Source organism: Malaclemys terrapin, chromosome 19 (genome assembly GCF_027887155.1).
Source record: "Malaclemys terrapin pileata isolate rMalTer1 chromosome 19, rMalTer1.hap1, whole genome shotgun sequence".
NCBI lineage: Eukaryota > Metazoa > Chordata > Testudines > Emydidae > Malaclemys > Malaclemys terrapin.
The window spans coordinates 9818562-9834556 of record NC_071523.1 but is presented as its reverse complement, the minus strand read 5'-3'; the positions used below and the strand labels follow the sequence as shown (position 1 = coordinate 9834556).

The 15995-nt window shown below is 46.0% G+C and overlaps 2 protein-coding genes across 2 annotated transcripts in view; both read left to right on the top strand.

Moving 5' to 3' along the window:
- PRDM2 (PR/SET domain 2) overlaps window positions 1-1581 on the top strand; it is a 145743-nt gene extending 144162 nt beyond the window's left edge. The window contains exon 12 of the mRNA XM_054009046.1: window positions 1500-1581. The gene's annotated coding sequence lies outside the window, so the exon portion shown is untranslated. The remainder of the gene's footprint in view (window positions 1-1499) is intronic.
- Window positions 1582-2974: 1393 nt separating this feature from the next.
- KAZN (kazrin, periplakin interacting protein) overlaps window positions 2975-15995 on the top strand; it is a 744475-nt gene continuing 731454 nt past the window's right edge. The window contains exon 1 of the mRNA XM_054009195.1: window positions 2975-3005. The gene's annotated coding sequence lies outside the window, so the exon portion shown is untranslated. The remainder of the gene's footprint in view (window positions 3006-15995) is intronic.

Sequence of the window (15995 nt, the reverse complement as noted above, 5' to 3'; positions counted from 1 at the left end):
CGCCCGGCTGGAGCCAGCCACGCCGTGGCGCGGTCTAGAGCACCGGGGCAGGCCGGCGGCTCTCGCAGCTGCGCTGCCCGGCAGGAACTCGCAGCCCCGCCGCCCAGAGCGCTGGCGGTACGGCGAGCTGAGGCTGCGGGGGAGGAGGGACAGCAGGGGAGGGGCTAGGGGCTAGTCTCCCTGGTCGGGAGCTCAAGGGCTGGGCAGGACGGTCCCGCGGTCTGGATGTGACCCATGGGCCGTAGTTTGCCCACCTCTGGTTTAGCTGCTTGGGGCTGTCTCAGGGAGGATGGTGCTGGGACGAGAGGACAGGAAGAGGTGGCAGGAGTGAGGGAAGGTACTGAGCCGCTGGAGTCGGGGGGGGGAGGGGCACGGCAAAGGGGGCCACTGTCTCCAGGCTGCGAAGGAAGGTTCCGGGGGTGTCTACCTGCTTCCAGGCCCACTCCAGCCCCTCCGGGTCCTGCTCCCTGTCCAGATCCTGCAGTGACTATTCCAGTCCCTCTGGTTCCCACTCTCACTTCCACGCTCCCCACTCCCCGAGCCTGCATGAGTTTACAATATTTCCATCGTGGGGGTGCCAGCCCTCTGCCTCCTCTCTCCTTGGAGCATAGGGTTGCCACCTTTCTAATTGCTGGTAACCAAACCCCTGAGGCCTTGCCCCACCTCTTCACTCCCCATCGCTCGCTCCTCTGCGCCCCGCCCCCCATCGCTCACTGGAGCCTCTCCGTCTTTCTTCCCTCCCCCACCCCCACCAGGGTGCTAGAATAATTTGTACTGTGTGGGTGCTGAGAGCCATTGAACCGAACTGTAAAGTCTGTATAAGATGGAAACCACTTCAAGCCAGGGGTGTGCGGCAGCACCCCGAGTTCCAGCACCTGTGTCTCCCCACTGCCCCCGAGCCGAGCTCTGCTTCAGGGCTGGTATGGGAGCTACTGCAGCCTGACAAGGAGCCTACCTGTAGGTAGGAGGCAGCCCCCAGCTTAGCAGGGGCTGGTGTGGGTTGATGACCCAGTGCCTCCCCTATCCTGTGGTAACTGGACTTTTGGTGTCTGGTCAGACGTAAAAACTGAGCACCTGGCAACCCTATAGCATTGGGCTGGGACTTGGAAAACTGGGTTAAATTCCTTTGCTTTGACACAGATTTCCAGTGTGACAGTAAGCAGGCATTTATTTTCTGTGCCTCCGTTCCCATCTGTAAAATGGGCATAAATACTTTCCAATCTCCCGGGCATGTTGCGAGGATAAATGCATTAAACACTGTGGTGCTCAGACACAATAGTGGGGGGCCATCTCAGTGCCTTAGATAGGCAAGTTAGCCAACCCTTGTGTTCTTCTCGTACAGCACATGGGAGCCAGCCAGACATCAACTTTAAGGCCCTTTTGCACACTTAGGTGCGCTGCCCACCCTGGCCCATCATGCTATGTGTTACCATTTCATAGTCCTGCATAGGTTGCAGTGTTTGTTTTCATCCTGATTTGTCGGTTCTTCTTCCCCGCAGAATTCCCAAAGACGGCGCCTGTGACTCACTAAGGATAAAATCATGCAGCGCTCTCTAAAGTTAGCATCCTTTGCCTCGCCAGATGGGATTTTTAAAATAAAGATGAATCCGCTGTCGCAGATGCTGCTGGGAGTTAACACTTGGTCCCTTTTCCATGGAAATGGCCTTCCTTGCTACTTTACATTGAAATAATTGAGACAGCAGCTGCTATCATCCTGATTGTGACAGAACAGCCGGCGTTAAAGATACGTGTGTACACAACTCATCCCTCACCATCTTTCCCCCTTTCTCTTGACTTCGATCCCTGACAATTGCAGATGGGCACGAGAGGGTTAAAGCAACCAGCTTTCTCCTGCCTGGCTGAGTTAGCACTTCCAGGATGACTCCAAGGAACAGCCTTTGCATCGCAGAACAGAGGGGGGGACACTGCAGCAGGTCAGAGGAAATGTTATTTAACGCTGGCTCCAATCTCCTCCCACTTGCCTGTTTGGCTGGGGAAAAGAGAGAGGCAGATCTGTAGTGAAGGAATTAACCAGGGACTAACGCCAAGAGCCAATACAATCCGTGACAGTAGAGGCTGCCTGCTGCAGACTGCTACTGGATTCAAGAAAGGAGACAGAGAAATTCAATCAGACCACCTGGAGAGGAAGGAGACCATCTTCGGTAGACTGCTGCAGGTGGAAGGTTCCCTGAAGCACTGTTCTGGCACCGACTTGATCAGCCGAAAAGACTATTTCATTCTGTGATCACCCGCTGACTGTGAAGTCCAGACATAAAAGCTGGACAGACTGACAGATCGTCCTGGTAACAAACCTCACTGGATCTTGCAGCCAGGAGTCGATGCAAGGATCTTTGCGTGTCCACCTAGCAGACTGAAATGATTAAGGCTTAATACCCCTAGCAAGACCAGTTACTAAACCACTGGGAAAACTCCCTTCACGGTCCTCACGTGGAAATGTGCCAAAGCTCACGGACAAGCTAATCACACAATTAGACACTGAAGTCGAACGAGTACACGACTGCTCTTGGGAGAAACTTGCACATTTCCTACAACTATTGCAGTCACCCCAAAGGGGGAGGGGGAGTTAATTAATACCTATCTTTTTTTTAACTCTCTGGTTTATGTCTGAGGCCCTTGGAACTGGTTAAAACAGGTACAGCAGCTCCTGAAAAGAGAAGGTTAGCCTCATTCCAAATACAGATGACACCTGAGTGAAAACAGCAGGTGGTGGTGGTCCTTTCTTTGAAAAAGCAGGGGAAGAACCTTGGGCACCGAGAACAAGTTACCTAGCCAGGTGGTGGTCATCTTCTCCGATCCGTCCAGGTTCTCGATCTGGGACCGTGGGGGAACAGGAAACTTCTTCAAGGGTTCTGGATTGTGTCACATGACTAACACGAAGGACCCTAAGAGAGCCATGGATGCTTTACCAGTGACCTCCAACTCTGCTGCAGGCCCTGTTACTTTCTCACAGGTCTTTGGCCAGCAATGTCAACTTATGGAGGCAGGTAAGAGGGGTATATATTTAATTTCCTAACTTGTTGCCCACTAATTGGCAAATTATCTTCTCCCCAGACCCAGGACTTACCAAAGTCTGGGATTGTTCAAAGGAGTCTAAGGGATTTAAGCACCCAATTCCTTAGCTTCTTTTGAAAATCCCACCTTAAGATTCCAAAATCCAAATATTCACAAATTTGAAACCATGGCATAGGATGGACATTATGCTGTTTGGATTAATATGCTTTGAAATCAGCCACTCTTGAGCTGATGGTCCAAGAGAGGTTGCCACTGTGCTTTGAACAGTAAATGGTATGCATGATAACTCATCAAGTTACTAAGAGTCATGAAAACAAATGATGCTGAAATAATTAGTCAAGCAAGGGCATGAGTGGTAATTTCACTGCTGCATCTTTTTGCCTCATGTAACTTTTATAGGAAGTGAGTTGTTTCTAACTGGTGAGTAGCTGGTCAGGGAACACGGATTTGTACTGTGTTGGGGAGTGACTATTGTAGCATGATGCATCTCTGGGTGGGGTGGACCTTTGGTGAAGATGTTCTGTTCTATAAAGGACCAGGTGACTATTAATTATTACTGTAGTGCCCTGGAGTCCTGGTCATGGACCAGCACCTCATTGTGCTAGGTGCTGTACAAACACAGCACAAAAAGAAGGTCCTTGCTCCAAAGATTTTTTACTGAGTTGCAACTCCCCTAGGGTGGGTCTGATTCTCGGATGCCCTTGTGGAGTTGCATTAAGCTATGTAAAACATAGCTAAATCAGAATTCTCCCTCTGATTGGTCTTCACACTCACTCTGCGGAGGTGCAAACAGCTACTCAAAGTGCAAGGCCATGAAGGACTAGGCTCATTGTCTTTAACTATCTTAATGTTTTGTAGCAGCGTCTACCACCATAGTATCTGAATACCTCCTGGGTTAATAAAGTGGCCTGGCAAACAAGGACCTTAGTCAAATTCATGAGTCTTCATTTCTTCTCCAGTGCTGGGTTAAAGGAAGCTCTCTCCACAAAGGATGGAGAGAGGGGACTGGTAGTTGCAAATATTGATGATGACTTTGCAATGAATTTTCTTAATCACATATTGTGTCGATCTGATTTAGTGTCCATATTGCCAAGACCCACTGGCACTTTCACAATACTGGTTATGACTACGGAATAGGACTTATTTTCTGGTGAATTTCTAGGAGTGAAGCTAGGACAGAGACACCTAGTTGTCTCCCCTAGAAGATCACTTGAATATGTCCTCCCAGATCCTATTACAAGTTATGTTTGGACCATATTGTTACTGTTTAATTCTGAATTACACTGCACGATTCCTGCATGATTTCCATTGAAATCTGTGGAAATGACCTAGATAAAGTTAAGACATATGGTGAGCTTCATTTTCTAGCTTGTTGGGCTCTCAAGGCAAATATCAGGGAATAATCCAAGGCAGCTTTACTTTTCTCCCTTGCATATTTCAGATCATATTATCAATGATGCCCAAGTTCATAACTCCACTGGGTCAGGTGCTGAACATAAACGCACTTGAAAACAGTCCCTGCCCTGAGGTCTTGCATTCCAAATGGCAAGACAGACAAAGGATAGGAGAAAGCAAGTAATAGTAGCTTAACTTCTAAAAGGGGCAACTGAGACACACCAAGATGAAGAAACTTGCCTAGGGTCACGTAGAAAATTTATGGAAGAGCCAATGTTTGATAGCTCTTGAAATCCAGTTCAGTACCTCAACCACAAACTCATCTTTCCTTTCAATGGCTGTCTTCCATGATGTTGCTTTGATGTAACTGAGGACAGAATATGGCCCCGAGTAGAGCTGAGTGAAAGTTTTTGGCCAAATTTTGTGTGTGTGTGTGTGTGTGTGTGTGTGTGTGTGTGTGAAAAATACAGATTCAGTCACACTGAAATATTTCACGAATTTGTCAGTTTTACTGAATTGTTCGTTTTGGGGGGGGAGGGAAGAAATAAAAATTCTGAAAAAAAAATGGAAATGTTGATTTTCAGATTAAAACTACTTTTTGTTTCAAAATATCCTTGAATCTTATTTTTAAAAAAATTCAAAAAGTTTTAAGAAGATTAAAATTAAAATGAAATGCTTTGATTTTGGCGGAACGAAATGTTTCGTTTGACCCAAAATGGAATGTTGTAAAACTTTTTTAAAGTTACCAATGAACTGAAAAAGCCATTATTCCCACCACTCTAACCCTGAGACGATAAAGAGCAATGTAATAATAAATATTGGCAATGTTCTTTAGCCAAACACACGAAAACAAGTGTGGATTTTGGCTATGCATGTAATAATGCAGTAGTAACAGCTGTCTCCTCCATTGGCTGCTTAGAATGGGGCCTCCGGTTAGCATGTGGAGGAAGCCAGAGAAAACATTGTAAGAAACAGGCAAATACTACCTGGGTTTGCATGCCTGTATCTCTGCTGCGTATCTTGGCCACTCAGAACTTTGCAGACAGCAATGATAGATTCAGCTGTTCTACAACCACGGGCATTTATCACAGGAACTAAAAGAGATTCTCTGCTCCAGTACAGGGCAGTAGTTAAAATACCCAGTAGCCAGTACACCGCCCTATTGATACGCTAACGTTAAAATTCCTTCCTGTAAACCTAGGATAAGGAGATGAAGCCAACAGAGATTCAGATGTCCTGCTACAAAAGGAAAGATCCAGCTTGTCATTTATAGCACCTTAACCCAAACCCAAGGGAGAATTCTGGTAAATGATACTGGTACTTCTTGTTGCTGGCTGAGCAGCTGGATAAGGATATGACCGTGTAGATTGTGTCTTTAACACTAGAGAGGGGTCAGGACAAAATTTCTCTTCCAAACAATCCAGAAGTCTGGGGGAAGCTCTGCTCCAGTTATGAAACTTTCAGATCTAGGCCCTTCTGGACATAATCTATTGAAATGCCGTCTCACCGCTGCAAAACATGTTTGCACGTGGAAAATGGATGTCCAGGGGAACCTTTGAACAACTAGGAGCAATTGTAAAGATTTAGCCACAGAACGCCAGGAGGGTAGGGTGGGGGGCAAATGCTGTATTAATTTATATACCCGCCTGACTTCAAGTGGGTTGCAGCAGTTGCTATTGGGGATGCACAGGCATAGCTGGGGGCAGAATTTTGACCCAGGACTATTAACTAATGTGTATGTCTCACAAAGCCCTGCCACAGACTTCCTGCATGACCTTGGGCAAGTCACTTAGCCTTTCTGTATCTCAGCTCCCCATCTGTAAGATAATGATAATAGCGCTGCTCCTCCTCCTGGAGTGTTGTGAGGACAAATTCATTAGTATATGTAATGTGCTTGGATATGGCTGCACCTAGAAACTTTAAGGCCAAATTCTGCCTTCAGTTATATCTATGCACCACTGACTTCATTGAGACTATAGGGATGTAGAGTCCGACCCTGGGAGCCTAAAGCAAAACGTGTCGACCTCCTATATCACATCACCGTGGTTAATGACATTTTGGTTTTTTTCCTAGCAATAGGATGTGCTGAAATGATGAAAGGTCTAGACCTAATCTGAAATGTCAAACAGTGCATCTGCAGAAATACCAAACTCTATGTAAATCACAGACTTGGCAGTACACCTCCCATTAGCCCCTTTCAAGTTGTCTACAAGTGGCAACATTGTCTATGGCTCGCCCTTTGTCACATGGAAAGCAGCAAGCTCGGAATGCTCGAGCTGAGTTTAAATGTAGAGGGTTCTGGTTTTTAGAGCATCCCGCCAGTACCCTCCAAGACCCATTGAAGGCAATGGGAGCCCTTCCACTGACTTCAGGGGACTTGGGATCAGGTGGGCAAATTTATTTTCCCTTAAATTTCTTTAAGGACAGCAGGCTCACAAGTTCCCACACAGAAAGCCAGCCCTTCATGGGTAGAGCTCCCATTGCAGTCAAGAGTGCTCCTGGTGGAAGGTTTGCACGGGACTTCTGGGGGCCACAAAACTTGAAGATAGAAACTTTGATTGTTGAGGCTTGTTCTGTATCAGTCAAACCAACCTCTCTGCCTTATAGATGTTTGGGGACCAAATCTGCCCTTGGTTACAAGAAGGCTTCTCCCATAGTAACTGAAAGAAGAACCAGGCTCTTAGGCATACCCTTCTGGCTACCTTAGGGTTTTGTCTAGCAGTGTGTACATTTAGCAGGGCACATGGTGGGCACTGGAGACCCTCTTCCTAGCTGGCAGGCCATGCTGGCTTGCAGCTGTGAAGTGTGAGGGGGAATGGCAGCCACACCAACTCCCTGGCAATTTTAAATGCTGGTTGGGGATGTTTGGCTCACGTCCAGTGATGGAAGGTGACAGAGTCTCTGCTCTGCCATCTCCCAGGAGGGAGGACTGGGTCCTGCTCATTGCCTGCCGAATGGTCTGTTTGATGAAAGAAAAAGATTCATTCTGTTTAAGTTTTTCCTAGATATATTTCAGTTTCACTATTCCCAAGGTGACACTTCCTTTCTACTATCTATATGGTAGTTACACGGCTCCTGTTACTATCATGTCTGAGCACCTCTACTTCTGGAGTGTATTTATCCTCAACACTTCAGGAAATAGAAGAGGGATCTTATCCCCATTTTACAGAGAGACTAAATGAATTTCCCAGGGTCACACCTGCAATCTGTGGCAGAGCTAAGCCCTGAACTAACTGAGTCCTATGCTAATGCATTCACCACACTCTTTCTCGCTCACCTAATCTTGCTGTGCAGTCTCTTTTTCTAAACACCAAACATTTACTTGGGGGAAAAAAGTTAACTCTTCTCCACCCAGCTGCACATCATTTTGCTTGATATGAAAGTTTAAAAATTTAAAATGAAAAATTTCTCTGCAGCTGGTTTTGCATAATCTAATTATTTATGCACACTTTTTGTACATTTGCATAATTCCCTAGGATGTACCATGGTAATTACGCTATTAATCTAAATAGCTCATTATCATAAGGGAACACTACTCCAAACCTGTGAGGCCCATTGCATAAGTGCTTGCTCTCTTTTTAGCCCCTGAGATGCTGTTTGCTTGTAAATTTGCCTGGGAAATTACTTTTTAAAAGAGCATCCTCTCTTTTTGTCATATTTTACAGTACATCTACCATCTGCCTTACTATGGCCCAGTAAATCTGTTTGTTTGGCTGTGTTCTTTGAGGTGACCTGTTTTATCTGCATTTAGCATTAGCAAATATTCCAGGGGAATATTTTGTAGGGGCGGGGAAAGGCGGGGAAGAGGTTGCACTTTTATAACACAGCTAGTTTAACTCCCTGCTTCTGAAAAAGCTCCAGCTTCCCAAAGTAATAAGTGATCATTGTAGCATGTGTTCAGAGCTGTTTGTGACTAATGGAGAGTTGGTCAGATAAGGCATCATTTCAAAAGTAGGCGTTCATTCTGACTTGTCGCAGGGATCCATAAGGAATAAGCAGGGCCAGCATTACAATGTGGGTGTTTCCCACACTCACGCCCTGTACTTCCTTCTCCTGTCTTCTGCATTCTCCAGTCCTCTCCCGTCCATGCCTGACCTGCCCACTCTCCTCCCAACCCTTTGCCGTGCTCAGCACTGTGAGGTCTGATCAACGTTAATAATCTGGGTCGAGGGTAAAGGCAGTGTTCGCTATATCGACTGGCTGATACTGCAGTGGGCAGTGTTGTAACTGCCAATGAGGGACAAGAGAAGGGTGGGAAACGATGACATTATGAGAGTCGACTCAATGAACTACATTTGGGGGTAGATCATCCTGAACTCGGATATGCCAGTCGGAGCATGATAGCGAGCAGCCAGTTGGACACAGTGAGTGAAATGAAAAATCCTGTGAGAGAGCCTGTCCCATTCTCTAGGCCAAATAAGGGTGGATAAAGCTTGCCCATCACTAGCTCTTACCCTGTGCTTTTCATCTGTTGAGGGAGGACAGTGTTACTATCCCCATTTTACAGGTGGGTAAACTGAGGCACGGACTTGCTCAAGCTCAACCAGCAAGCCAGGAACAGAACCCAGCTCTTACGTGTCCCAGTTTAGTGCTTTGTCCTCTAAATCAAACTGCCTCCCCTTAAGCAGTGAGTACTTTAGTTAGAGCCATTTTTAAAAAATATTATTTTCTCTCCTCCTCTGAACCGCCAATGCAGTACCATTCGCGGTGCTTTTGGGGAGTGGAGTGCTCCAGAACGAGGCTTGAGCTCTTTTCTTCTGGGTGAGGTGCTGAGGGATCTCGCCTCCCCTCGGTCTCAGTTGGTGTTGGCAGATTTCAGCACCTTGCAGAATTGGGCTCCAGAAGAGCAGCCACTGTTTCTTGCGTAATTAATTCCAAGTCGTTTGTCATTCTCCGCAGTACACTTCCCAAGATTGGGTTGCTGTATATTACTCCATGACTCACCGTTCCATAAATACATCCTGCATTAGGTTAATTGTCATTTTCCTTAATTCATCTTTGACTCACAGCTTTGTTATCCTGCAATATTTTTGCTTCGCCAACTAATTTTCCTCCATCAGTTAGAGAATGAGTAACTCAAATCTCCACGTGACTTGAATGAACAAGGAGGGTCAGGTAGTTTCAAGCAGCCACTACGCTTTGGATGCTTATGGAAAGCTTTTGCATGTTGTTCATCCATCATATAGACTCGTGCTCAGTGTGTGTGTTATCCATCCCACTCTAATGGCTGGTCCACAGTTGCAAGCAAGGGGACAAAGGGCTTGATGCAAAATCCATGGGAATATTTTCATGGACTTCAATGGGCTGTGGCTTGAACATTAGGGCCAGACTTTTAAAGGTATTTTGGCACCTATTGAAATCAGTGGGAGTTCAGGCCCGAATTCACAAAGGTTCTTAGGTGCCTAACCCACCGATTCCAGTCACGAAGAAATAACACGGTGGACTGGAGACTCTAGGAGCTGAGCTTCTAGGGACACATCCTCCCCACTCTCCTGGCTGCTCTGAGCATGATAAGAAGCACGCAGTTCTTCATGCTTCTGAGCTGCATTCCTCTATGGAGCCCTTCCCTCCTTTTCAGAGGCAGAGTTAGTGCCATACAGGGCTGTGCAGTTCACCTCCCAGGCATGGATTGCTTTCCTCCTCCTTGTCTGCTTGCAAGTACCAGTCCAAACAGTCACTTAGAATGAGCACAAATCACTCACCCAGCAAGAGCAGAATGGACACAAGGAAGCTAAATATATTTAGGGCTTTATATACCCAGAAAATCCTTAGGCTGAATTCACTGAGGATGCAAATTCTTTTAAAGTTGGGGCTGAGAGGGGAAGAGAGAGATCTTCTCTTCCTCTCTGCATCAGAGGAATGCCGGTGGCAAACATGTTTTCAGCAGTAAGCAGAAAACTTAGCAGGGAACTAGAAATTGAAGTGTCCCTTGTAGGGAAAGTTTATTGTTCTCTGTGTTGATTGTTCTGTAATGCAGCTTTTGAGTGTGCAGCAGGCAATAGTTCTCCTCTGTATGGGCTCGTTACTGTTACAGAAGGCAGTGGAGTTCTGTAGTACCAAATATCAAGAAAGGGCCTTGATTTGTTACAGCGGATGACTAAGTATTTATTTAAAAAATCATGTGAATTTAGTGGTTGTGAAAGATACTGAACATACAGCCCAGCTGATCCTTTCTTATCCAGAGAACAAGCACAGCCTGGGTACAGCAGAACAAGCTCCTGCTATGCTGCTCTAGTCACACACCTCATAGAATCATAGGGTTGGAAGAGATCTCAGGAGGTATCTAGACCAACCCCCTGCTCAAAGCAGGACCAATCCCCAACCAAATCATCCCAGCCAGGGCTTTGTCAAGCCGGGCCTTAAAAACCTCTAAGGAAGGAGACTCCTCCACCTCCCTAGGTAACCCATTCCAGTGCTTCACCACCCTCCCAGTGAAATAGTGTTTCCTAATATCCAACCTAGACCTCCCCCACTGTAACTTGAGACCATTGCTCCTTGTTCTGTCATCTGCCACCACTGAGAACAGCCGAGCTCCATCCTCTTTGGAACCCCACCTTCAGGTAATTGAAGGCTGCTGTCAAATCCCCCCTCACTCTTCTCTTCTGCAGACTAAATAACCCTAGTTCCCTCAGCCTCTCCTTGTAAGTCATGTGCTCCAGCCCCCTAATCATTTTCGTTGCCCTCTGCTGGACTCTCTCCAATTTGTCCACATCCCTTCTGTAGTGTGGGGACCAAAACTGGACGCAATACTCCAGGTGTGGCCTCACCAGTGCCGAATAGGGGGGAATTCACTTCCCTTGATCTGCCGGCAATGCTCCTACTAATACAGCCCAATATGCTATTGGCTTCTTGGCAACAAGGGCACACTGCTGACTCATATCCAGCTTCTCATCCACTGTAATCCCCAGGTCCTTTTCTGTAGAACTGCTGCTTAGCCAGTTGGTCCCCAGCCTGTGGCGGTGCATGGGATTCTTCCTTCCTAAGTGCAGAACTCTGCACTTGTCCTTGTTGAACTTTATCAGATTTCTTTTGGCCCAATCCTCCAATTTGTCTAGGTCACTCTGTACCCTATCCCTACCCTCCAGCATATCTACCGCTCCCTGTCATCTGCGAACTTGCTGAGGGTGCAATTAATCCTATCATCCAGATCATTAATAAAGATGTTGAACAAAACCGGCCCCAGGATCGACCCCTGGGGCACTCCGCTTGATACCGGCTTGATAGTCTGCTTGATACCGGCTGTTCTGAAGTGGCCATCTCTAAGGCTGAGAAGGTAGTCCCGTCTCCTTGGCCCATTCAGTCCTTTACATCTTCGGAGACAGACTGGCAGAAGGCTGGCAGTGGTGATATTGTTGACTGGGCTGAAAATCACCAATTTTTGGAGACGGCGGGGTCGTTCACGAACATTTCCAATGTTTTTCCCAACAGTTTCATTATCCGCTTCTTCATGGTCCATTGTTGACCAGATTGTGGAGGTCTCGTGCTGAAGTCAGTGGCACTACTTCTGCAAGTAAGGCCTCCCCATTCTGAGCAAGGGCTTCAGAATCTGACTCTAAAAAGCAGGATTAAAAAATATCATGTTGACAGATTGTTTAATAAAGGAACAGAACCACCGCTAAGCCGAGCAGGGTGGTTTTTTACATTGTTTGTTTCTGTTTCCTTTTAAGCAGAACCACAAATCAATGCTTATCTACAGCTCATTACATTTCCATGCGGGACGCTTGCTACTTCTAATAAATTACTTAGGACCAAGGACTGGGTTAGGAGGACTTTACTGATGGCAGCTGTGATCGAAGGAATGCATCATGCAAATGACGAAGAATTTATGAAGAAGCCTCTCTGTTTAACAGGATGCTGACGGAAAGTGGCAAGATTTCAGAACAGTGCTAAGGAGATGATGATGCTTTACTGACAATATCTTTCCTCTGTTTTGTTTTATTTTTTTAATCCCTTTTGTGTTCTTGCTGGGTTTAATTATCCACTGTGCGGTGACTTTCCATACCTTTAACTCAAAGTTGAAGTGGGGCCGATGAGTAAATGTCACCTTCTTCCAACTAGGTGATGACTAATGGCATTCATCAGTGTTGTTCATTGAGGGCTGCATTATGGTGCTTGGAGTCTCTCTGAAATATAAAGAGGGGAGAGGCAATGATGTAATGGGTTTGCATCCAAGCTGCATTACTCACCTCTGAGGTTGCTTCAATTGATCTACACCCATCAATAAAGGACAGATTTCTCGAAATAGTTCAGCACTCCGTGTGCAGCCAGTGGGCAAAGCCCTTTTGAAAATCTAGCCCTAGCTGAGTGAAATGACCTGCAATGAAATAAAACAGAAGTCTGTTCTCCTGGCTTTCCTGGAATGGATCTCTTAGCACTGCAGTGGTGGGTATGGTTGAGTCCCCCGCAACCTCTGCCCTTCGTTACAGAAGGAAAGATTTCACATTCACATAGAATTACATTTTCAGGTGGTATTTCTGCTTTTTCGTCATTACAACCTAAGGGTAGCTAATGACGCTTTGCTTTTGCAAAACCAACCTCTCCCCTCCACCCCTTGATTTCTTGGCGCTGTTATTATTTGCATTGCATTGGTGATCAGAGGTTCCAGCAGATATTGGGTGTCTTGTGCTAGGTGCTGTACAGACCCATAGTTAGAAACACTCCCTCCCCTTTGGATCTCACAGTCTTTAATAGCCAAGACAAAGGGCAGGGAAACAAAGGCACAGCAGTGAAATGGCGTGGCTGAGTTCACAGAGCAGGTCAGTGGAGGGTGGGGGGAACCGGGATGAGAACCCAGCTGTAACTGAAAGATGGCGATGCCCTAAGCTACCATGAAAAATATCTGTGCACAATGGACCCGACTGGCAGAGGGGTTTACATCCGAGCTGCATTACTCACCTCTGAGGTGGGTGCAATTGATCTACACTCGTCAGTAAGGGACAGATTTCTTGAAATAGCTCAACACTTAGTGTGCAGCCAGTGGGAGGAGCCCTTTTGAAAATCTAGCCCGAGCTGAGTGAAATGACCTGCAATGAGATAAAACAGAAGTCTGTTCTCCTGGCTTTCCTGGAATGGATCTCGTCTAAAAGGCAAGAGACATTATTTAATATATACGCCATCGCCATGCCTAGAGGCCCCAGAATGGCATCAGAGGTGGGCCATAAACAGGGTAGGAGAGTAGCTTTCCAAATCAGTTCAGGGAGGATGTTCTGTGTGCGAGGAGCAGCATGGAAGTAGGTGGGAAAGATCTGGGTTACGAGCTGATAAGGAGGTGGATGAGGCTGACATCATTAGTGGACCGGAGGATGCAGGAGCCACATGGTAAGCGATGAGAATGGGCCAACCCTAGTTTAAAATTATTGTAACGTTCTAAGACAATGGCCCTAAAACAAGTGGGGATACAACTGCACAGCTGAGGGAGTATCAAATCACTACAGTGTCGCTCTCTGTTGTTTTTATGCGGCTGTAAATCTAGTTTGCAGTCATGTGAATTAATTGCTGCCAGACCAGACTGCAAGGTGGCAGCCACAGGAAAGGCATCCACAAGGAACAGGGAAGGGATGGAAATAGATTTGCCTCCTATACAGGTTTACTAAGTGCCCCATACTAAAGCAGTATCCTAATGCCTCTCAAATTCCAGGCTTAGAGCCCATTACCCCAATGGAGTTGTGCACGCGTGTCGAGTGAAACCCTTTTTAAGTAGGATGTTCTGTTATTGGGACTTACCCTCTTCAGATGCACAAGCGGCATCACAGACACGTAGTGCCTGCAATGGGAAACATCACACAGCTTTCTGTGGATTCGCCTCTCTGCATTTCCAACAACGGGGTCGCTGTAAGCGAACATTTACCTATTTATATAAGGTACTTTAATGGCCCTTATCATCACCGTATTTGAGCACTTCACAGTGTTTACTGTATTTATCCACACAACATCCTTGTGAGATAGGGAAGCGCTATTATCTCCATTGTACAGATAGGGAACTAAGACATAGTCACATGTCTAAGGTCACATGTCATCAACTATACATTCACCAACTGAGAGTTTCCATGGTAATTATGCCAGGTAAAGATTCCCCTAACCATGCCTGAGTCCTGGCAACAAACTCCACATTTGGCAGGCCTCTGTGCCTGCCTGGAGCTCATCAAAAGGATTAGGGCCATAAGAAACTGGGGGAACTTTGCAACCGGGGACTTGACCAGGAATTGCAATGAGAACAGAATGCGAAAGTGGTGACAATTTTTTGCTATCTTGAAATAGTCGCTATTTTGCACCCTTGGAATTTTTCATTTCCATCAACATGACCAAACTGTCTCTGAAATCTTCATGTGTTTTCTTTGCCAATCCACTTTTGCTTAAAATTAAAAAAAAAAAAAATCAATTTCTGAGTGAGAGAAAAAAATGGGCTATTTGGTGAATACTTCACAAATACACTGTGGGACAGGTTCCCCCCCCCCCCCCCCCCCGCCACGTGTGTTATGTTGTGTGGTGGTGTGGTTTTTTTTAATGACAAAACAGTTGAAATGTTTCCCATTTTGGTTGGAAAACATGCCTCCTATAATAACTTGCAGCCCACAGCTATAGCCAGTTTCCACTGTAGACAAGCCAGCTGTGCATAAAGTGTGGAATTCATATGCACAAGGATTCTACACCATTGGAACCCCATTTAAGCCCTAGTTTGAGTGGGACTTAAGTGGCTCATAGATCCTTTCTGCACGGGGTGAAAGTCACCAAATGTGAAGCTAATGATCGTTTTGTCTCCCTAGGCACAACATTGTTAAAACCATCTCAAGTTCAGTCTGCAAGAGTATTTGAGCAAACGTTTTGTGACAGCTCCTCTTAGTAACAATTAGTAAAGTCAGCAAAAAATTGGCTTGGATCAGTTTGGGAAAGATCACATGACTGGAAACGTACTCTTTGGTACTGAATGCATTGGGTTTCCTATGCACATTTCTCAGTTAATAATCTTTCATGATAAGTTGTTTCATTTGATCTCTCATGAAAACATGACTTGTGAGTGTGTGTATACCAGGGGTTGGCAACCTTTCAGCAGTGGTGTGCCGAGTCTTCATTTATTCACTCTGATTTAAGGTTTTGCGTGTCAGTAATACATTTTAACGTTTTTAGAAGGTCTCTTTCTATAAGTCTAAAATATATAACTAAACTATTGTTGTATGTAAAGTAAATAAGGTTTTTAAAATGTTTAAGGAGCTTCATTTATAATTAAATTAAAATTCAGAGCCCCCCTGGACCGGTGGCCAGGACCCCGGCAGTGTGAGTGCCACTGAAAATCAGCTCGCGTGCCGCCTTCGGCACGCGTGCCATAGGTTGCCTACCCCTGGTGTATACAATAAATGGGCTTGGTTTCAAAAGCTGATCGCAGCAGTCTTGCTAATTTGCCTGTGGCTGCTAAGGCTACATTTATCCACAAGCTGGCTTGTGAGTTTCATGAAAATCTGAAGCGAGAGCGATATCAAGTGTGGAGAGATGTATTTAATGATCCATGAGGTTTTGATCCCTCTGGGTGTCAGGTGGGTGCTCAGTGTATGTTTCGGGGAGTTGTTGAGCTG